The sequence below is a fragment of the Dasypus novemcinctus genome, chromosome 19 (genome assembly GCF_030445035.2).
Source record: "Dasypus novemcinctus isolate mDasNov1 chromosome 19, mDasNov1.1.hap2, whole genome shotgun sequence".
In the NCBI taxonomy this organism is placed as follows: domain Eukaryota; kingdom Metazoa; phylum Chordata; class Mammalia; order Cingulata; family Dasypodidae; genus Dasypus; species Dasypus novemcinctus.
In genome coordinates this window covers 55,996,784-56,005,166 of record NC_080691.1, presented here as the reverse complement: position 1 = coordinate 56,005,166, position 8,383 = coordinate 55,996,784, and the positions used below count along the sequence as shown (strand labels likewise).

Sequence of the window (8,383 nt, the reverse complement as noted above, 5' to 3'; positions counted from 1 at the left end):
TTTCTGTCTTACAGTGAAGGTTATTATTGTTGATATAATCCTGAGAATTGTTTTAATTGAGAAAAAACATTTATTATCATTAGATGGGTTATGACAAGTAAATGAGGTTCCTTAACTCTGCCAAGGGCATGGCAAACTCTTCACCAGCATGATCAGTCCAGTCAATAATGACTGCCTTGGTTATACTTCAACAAAAATTTACACTTCTATTCAGGGTCTCAACAGAGGCTCTACTACCTTCCTAAATAGCTAACCAGATGTGGGTCAATGTTTCTGGGCTTGACTTTTCCTTCCAACTGCAATTTCATCAAAGCTTTTGTCAAATAGCTACATGTTCCTGTATTTCCCAGGGACAGACTGGGGTGTGTTATAAAATGAAGTAATGTCATGTTTTTCCATTTCCTTTAGCCCACAGCCAACTTTTTCATATTCATGAAATGCTTCTGTCACCAAGTTGTCTAGATACATTCTGTGTTGAAATTCTAGCTCAGGGTTGTAACCAGTGCAATGGTTACAACCACTAGTTAATCAATGGAGATCTGTCTGTACTTTGACTTTTCAATATTTCCCAAAATATCTTCAGCAAGGAGAGAGAAGTTCATCTCATATGTGGTCATATGTGGGAGGGTTGGTTGCTATGATAAATGCTTTCCAGATACAGTGAAAGCATTGGACACACACTTCAGCATCTGCCACACTCAGTCATAGAATCCAGCAGGAGTTCTATCCAAAGGACCAGATCAATATCTTTGGGACCCATTAATTTATTGGTCAAGAGTTTTACAATGATATAAAGAGCTTGTTACCAGAGAAAGTATTTTCCATCATCGTCACATTTACTAGGAAATGCCATTTGACTTTGTAGGTTTCATTTTTCATATTTTACAAAGTCAGGTGACACATGATACTTTAGTACTACATGATATCCTTCTGTGGTCTGATGAAGTACTGTAGTCAGAATTTTCTGATATACCTCTATTTGTCTAAGATTATCTCTAAAACTCCATCAATCATCAGGAAAAGAAAAAAATATGGGAAATTTGCATACAGTGCCAACAAACAACTTAATTTCAGCTGGTTTGTAGTAGCATCTGTTGGGATCTTCCAATGATGTGCTATACCCAGCTCTCAACAACCACTTAAATTCATATTTTTCTTTTAATTTTCTAGTCTCTTTATCAAATGTCTGAATATAAATCTATTTATATTATCTAAATTTAATATAATTATTATATTAATTGAATATAAATATTTATATTATCTAAATATATTATCATCTAGGACAAATGCAGGATAACTGATGTAGAGAATCAGGGCAGCATCTGTGTTGAAAGACATTGATTCTCTGGGTAAAGTGTGTAGAATTTTTATATATCTGATTTCATCCTCATTAATGAATGAAAATATAAAATGTAAAATGTCAACGAACTTTCTACATATTCATCTGCCTCATTTCTTTTCCAGACTTACCCAAGGTTCATCATAGTGCTTTTCAAGATTGAGCATAAAATTTTTAAGAGCTGCGAGAAAATGGAGATGTTTAAATTGTTCTGTCCTTTGTCTGGTCCAGGAATATGCCCCACTACAAAACCAGTATAATGTAAGCCATTAACGTGAGGTTGTCCAATTAGGACCCAATGAAAAATGCTTCTGTAGTTCGTGTAGAACTTGTAGCAGAAAGTCAACAACTTCAAGTTTTTCTCAACGCAGATGTTATTCAAACTCAATTTAACTTGTCTAATCCCTAGAGTAATATTCAGCACCATGTGCTAAAAATTAAGATAAATAACTTTGAAACATATTCTAAAAGTGTCTGGACTATAATTTACATCTCTACTACAATTTTCATAAACTTAAATCACCAAATATTGGCTGAGTCAAGGGATCTTGTTGGTGAGTATTCTCAGATCTTAGGGTGCCCATATATGTACTGTCTGAAAACAGCATCACCATTAGAGGAATATCAGAATGGGTCTAGCCTCTAGGCGGTGTTCAGGACACTGGACACAAGCAGAGGGAAACTAGGGAAGGACTTTCTGTCAGGATCTGAGGCTTCCCCCTGCCTCATGATACAGCCATCCAGGATAATCATTCTTTTCAAAATTATTTTTTACATTTAATTTTACTTTTCCCTCCACCTCTCTCCCCCTCCCCGGCCCCACTGTTTTTGCTGCCTGTGTCCATTGGCTGTGTGATCTTCTGTATCTATTTCTTTCTTTGTAGTCATTTCTATTCTCTCTCCTCTAGGATTTCCCAGGATTGAATCCTGGGAACCTCTCATGTGGAGAGAGTTTCCCTGTCAATTGCTTTAACTCAGTTCCTGGTTTCTGCTGCACTTCACCTTGACTCTCCACTTCATCTCTCTTCCGTAGCATCATCATCTTGCTACATGGCACACTTGTGCTGGCAATGGATCACCATGGGGACACTCATGTGGGTACTTGGCTCACCAAACAGGCACATGGCTTACTTGCATAGGGACTTGGTTCATTATGTGGACACTGGCTCAACATGTGGGAACTGTGCTCACCATGTGGACACTCGTGTGGGCACTTGACTCATGCGGGCACTTGGCTCACCATGCGAGCACTCAAGTGGGCACTCAGCTTAACACATGGGCACTCAGCTTATCACATGGGTACTGGTCACTACAAGGCACACTTTCTCTTCTTCTTTTTCACCAGGATGCGCCAGGAATTTAACCCAGGGAGCCCTTATCACATGAACCACATCTGCTTCCCTCTTTTTGCAACTTCTATGATTTCATAATAAGTTTGACTTTATGGGGAAAAGAATATCTTTGATGCTCATAATTTCAAGGTAGATTAACATGCTTTCCCTTAGAAGACTGGCTTGGAAAAGGTCTCAACTAAGCAGCAGTAAGAATTATATAACATTCCAAGGATATTTTTCCATTACATTTTCCCTACTAACGTATCAATCACAATAAGTAAACATATAAGGATATGAACAACATGTCAATAACAGCAATGAAAACTACATTGTTTTAAATTGCTGTCCTTGGGTTTACAACACACATTTTTAATTAGTTTGAGTTACCTTCACATAATACTATCCCACTTTATGTCTACTGCAGGTAATGTATAAGAAAATATTTTCAATTCTTTCCTTCTCTCCCTTGCAAGATTACTGTCATTCATTTCACATAATTGTATGCTATAATCAGTGAATTATCATTGTCACTTGTTAAAATTAACTGTTAAGACATATAAGAATATGAAAAATAAAATATTTTATTTCAATTTCATCATTCCAACACTAATGACTTGTCTTTCATAAAGAATATGAAATTTTCTTACATATACATTTTACTTTTTCCCTAACAAACTCTTTTAGGACATGCCAGTTAGCAATAGAATCTTTTTTTTTAAGGAAAATATTTATCCTTCATATTTGAAGCATTCTTTCTTTTAATATAGGATTTTAATGTATAGTGTTTGAATTATAACACATATTGCAAGTAACTATATCTTTTTGTTAAAATTTTCCTTTATTTTTAAAGATCTAGATTATGTATATATTACATTGAAAATATAGTAGATTCCTATATACCCCATCTCTTCCCTCTCCCATAATTTTCCCCCTTTAACAACATCTTTCATTAGTGTGATGCATTTGATATAATTGAAGAACAAATATTGAAGCATTGCTACTACACATGATTAGTTTAGTCATGTTTTACACTTTCAGTGGCACAATTTTATAGGTTTTGACAAAATAGATAATGGCTTGTATCTATCTCTGCAATATCATGCAGAAAAAATCCAATATTCCCCGATACCCCATGCTACACCTATTCTTACCTCTCCCTACCCACAGAACCTCTGGTGACCACTGTCTTTATATCAATGTTAAAACGTTCTTCCATTACTAGAATACTAATGAATCTGCTTTGGTCAATAGTTGCATTCCATCCTTATATTTGTTCATTTCTCATTCTCGAGAATTGAGGATGATGATACTCACTCTGCTACCAACTGAGAGAGGGCATAGATCCCTTGGTGCATATGGATGGAACTGACTTCTTGCAGTTGGAGATGCTCTGCTTTTTGGATGGGCATTGTCCCTAATCATTAGCTTCTTTAATGAGCTCTAAAAACTTGACAGTAGGTATTGCAATTCTGGTGAGATTCAGGGCTCAACAAGACCCCAAAGTTTTAAATTTCTGAGATATATGTTTAATGGTTATCGTGTTAATTACAGGTTCAAATAAAAGGGACAGAAGAACCAATTTAGGAAAATTAAAAATGAGTCTAACTTTGGTATATTGGGGAGACAGGTTATCACGTAATCCAAGGTAGGGCCCACTGATTGGGTGCCAATTTCCTGGGGTAGTCTGCCCTGCATATAGTGTCTAGATATCTCTGGATCAATCAGGAACATCCTGTTTGACATAATGTTTACTGTGGCAATCAGTGAGACCATACTGAGTTGTGCATAAGCATAACCTCTGGAATGACATCCTTACTCACTTTGAAAATTCTTAATCACAATAACTCACTTGTATTTAATATTTCTCCCTTTTCCTCAATGTCTATTTTCCAAATGCATTGATATTAATAGTTTGCACTTGGCAATAATCCCTTGGTGCCAGGGAGACCAGAACCAGGGTGTAATATCCGTTGCTGGGGAGAAAGCGTTAAGATTATATGCTGATCCTGGCTCAAAGAGAGCTTACATATGACCAACAAAGAATCTTGCAGCAGATAACTCTTAGTCAATATATATTACAATGCTAAATTTCAGTATTACAAGAACAAAGCACCGAAGTACAAGCATTAATATACAGGGCTATTGGACTATTCTCCTTCACTAGGCAATACATATATACTCTAAAGATTCTTGCCACTGTATTAGAGAACGTAGCAGGACACCCCAGGACGGGAATTCGATTTTCCATCACCTTGTGTGTGGTTCTCTATCTACTGAGATAATACTCCATGATCACGTGAACGCATTCATATTCCACAGAGGCATGCCCTAGGTGCACTCCTCCCTACACTTGCCCCATCACCATCACCAACACCCTGCCCCTGTGATCCTCCCCTGCCACCATTGCAACCTTTCTACAATCAAAACCTTACCCAAAAAAGCCCAGGTCCGGGACAAATGTAGGGCTCGGTCGGGCCTGCGGGATTGAGTGGCTCCCTGTGCCAGGAGGCAGTGACCCTGCTCCTCTATGGGTGCGGCGCGGCCGTTGGCCTCTTCAGGGACCCCGGGTGCGGGGGGCGTGCTTCAGCGCGTTCGGCGGTTGTGGCTCATTGGAGCAACTGGCCACGGTGGTGAAGGACAAGGCGGTTGTCTTCCTCAAGAGGACGCCGTAGCAGCCCCAGTGAGGGTTCAGCAACGCCGAGGTGTAGACCCGGTGGCTGCATAGCGTCCTTAACTACGCGGCCTACAATGAGCTGGACGACCCCGAGCTCCTGCAAGGCATTAAAGACTAGTCCAACTGGCCCACCATCCCGCAGGTCCACCTCAAGGTCGAGTTCGTGGAGCACGATGACATTCTTCTACAGATGCACTAGAACGAACGGGGACCTGGTAGAAGAATTGAAAAAGCTGGGGATCCATTCTGTCCTGTTAGATGAAGAGAAAGACCAAGACTCAAAGTGAGGGTGGCAAGTGTCCTCACCAAGCAGAACATTCTGCTGTCAGGAGAGGAAGATCTTGATGTCAAAGACTCACTGATAGAAAAGCATTAGCAGTTTTGCGTTTTTAGGCGGCACCTGCTGACACTAATTATCCAGGTCTGTGAGCATTTGGGTGATTTTAGTTTGTCTAGTGTCATGACTAAGAATAATCTATAAAGAATCATAACCACTGCACTGTAATAATTCAATATTCTGATATTGATGTAAACAAAATGTGGTCTTATATTGACATTTACTCTTTGCCTGATTCAGGAATAAAACAAGGGGCTTTTGAGTCATTAGCATTCATGGCTCCTCTACAAGCGTGTCAGTCTGCAAAGATATTATATTCCTTCTCCCCAGTTTTGTAAAATTTTGTCTTAAGGAAATGAGGGCCAAGGAGTAAAATGTTATGTGGAGGAGGGTGATGATTTTTTAAAAAATAAACTGCCAACTCGAGGATACCATGAATGCATGGTTCATTCTGAAGAGCAGTAAGCCTGTAAGGATTTTTTATGCCTGCAATCATTTGTTTTTCTGAATTAAGAGTAATTGTTATAATGGTCTATTAAAAACAAAACAAAACAAAAGTAACCTTCCCCCCAAATAAACCAAAAGTAAATTCTTTCACCCTGGAAGATAGAGTATCTTTTATGTATTTCATCAATTTCTTTTGTATGTTCCCCCAATGTCTTATTTTTTTTCCATTGTGCTTTGAAAAAAGTTTTGGGTTACAGAAAAGTCACATAGAAAATAAAGAAGATTTGCATATACAATAGTTGTGAATATCAAATGAGATACAATATGTGATAGCCTAGTTCAGTGTCTGGATATTCAGGAAATAACATTCTCTTTCCCCTCCTCCCCATCATAAAACAAATGAAATCAGTCCTTGAACTTTGGAAGTACTTTAAAATGAAAAGACATTATATTTTATCAGCATACATGTCAGCACGATTCTGAATTGTTTCCCAAGTATGTTTTCTTTTGTAAAATAAGTACTTTATTGTGTTTAGAGTACACATGAGGTTTCATTTTTGTTCAGTGTTTCTTGCTTTCCATTGGGAAAAGTTCTCTCTGAGGAATGAAACCCCAGAAGATATCCCCAGAACATGGATTATAATACACATTGTAGTTTACACTCTCTCCCACTCCATTCTGTAGCTTATGGCAGGCTATATAATGGCTTGTATCTGCCTTTGCAATGTCTGGGCAATGTTCTTTTGCTAACTATATGCACATATGTGCATGTGCAGTCACTCAGTCTCTCTGTTTCTCTCTCGCACACATAGACACTCACACATACAAATTGCTCAATTTCAAATAGACAAAAAAGCATGAAGATATCCACAACAAAAACACATTTAATATTTTTTTGAAAATGATGGTTCAAAAGAAGGCTTGAGGAGATGTCATATTTACAAGACAGATGAAAGTCAATGGAGACTCTAAAGAGAACAGTTCTAATTATTACTTTAAAAGGTAAAGATACAGTGGGCCCTGTGAGGATGATGTGAACCATTGTCTATGAGGTGCAGAGGTGCCCAAAGATGTACTTACCAAATCCAATGGATGTGTCATGATGATGGGAACGAGTGTTGTTGGGGGGGGGAGAGGGGGGTGGGGGGGTGGGGTTGAATGGGACCTCACATATATATTTTTAATGTAATATTATTACAAAGTCAATAAAAAAAATATTTCCTAAAAAAAAAAAAAAGGTAAAGATACAGAATTACATTCAAGATCATAAGATAAAGCACTGCTTTAAAGTTAGGTGATAGAGGAAAAGGAAATTGATTTTAGAATACTTTGATTTGGGTAAAGGATCAATCTCTGCTAAATGCGTCTATTATTTGAAGATGTTGAATCACATTGCTTTTATATTTCCCCCCCTATAATCTCTTCATTAAAGCCACAAACATGTCTTCTCACAGACTAAGTATTAATTACCATTTTGTTAGGACTCAAAATTTCAATCCAATAGCCATCCAGATCTTGAATAAATGCCAGACTTTCTACTTTACCATTGTCTGGTTTCTTCACAAATTTGACCCCCGGTTCTTCAAGTCTTTTACAAGCACCACGTATATCAGGAGCAACAATGCAAATATGAACAAATCCCCAAGAATCTGAATCACGAGTCAGCTCAAGGGTAACGTTTCTGAGAATGCACAGGCTACTCTAATTTTAATCTTTTGGGATGCCAAAGACACACATACACACACGTACTCTAAATCATCATCAAATATATTATCCTATTTCTCCAAGACCCAGAAATCATAGGCCCATAAATCTAAGTGTGAAAATAGGAGATACACTGCTAATAATTGGCCAGTTGTAATCTACTAGAGAAGTGTTTGTCTCTTGTCTCTGTGACCTTAAGCTCTGCTGGTCTAGACTTCTTAATTCCATAGGGAAGAATATTTCCCCCAAGAAATGTGGCAAGGATTCCACTGAACTGGAAATTAAGACAGTTACCAAGCACACTTTGGATCATAATTCTGCCCAATTAACATCAAAAAGAGAGTTACTGTACTACCTTGAGTAATTGATGCAAGTTACCAGGTTGACATTAGGCTGCTTTTTTATATTAGAAATAAGTGGGAGGATGTCTTGAATACATGTGTTCAGATAGTGTGTCTCTTAGTATTACCATGTTCTGTGATGAAAACTAATGAAAAACAACCCAATTAAAGAGGACTACTAAATGTCTCATTCCATTAAGGGACAGG

General features: G+C 37.9%; 2 pseudogenes; one reads left to right on the top strand and one right to left on the bottom strand.

The window, feature by feature from the left end:
* Window positions 1-233: 233 nt before the first annotated feature.
* LOC131274472 (phosphorylase b kinase regulatory subunit beta pseudogene) lies at window positions 234-740 on the bottom strand (annotated as a pseudogene).
* Window positions 741-2,419: 1,679 nt separating this feature from the next.
* LOC101434791 (glutaredoxin-related protein 5, mitochondrial pseudogene) lies at window positions 2,420-5,634 on the top strand (annotated as a pseudogene).
* Window positions 5,635-8,383: the final 2,749 nt, after the last annotated feature.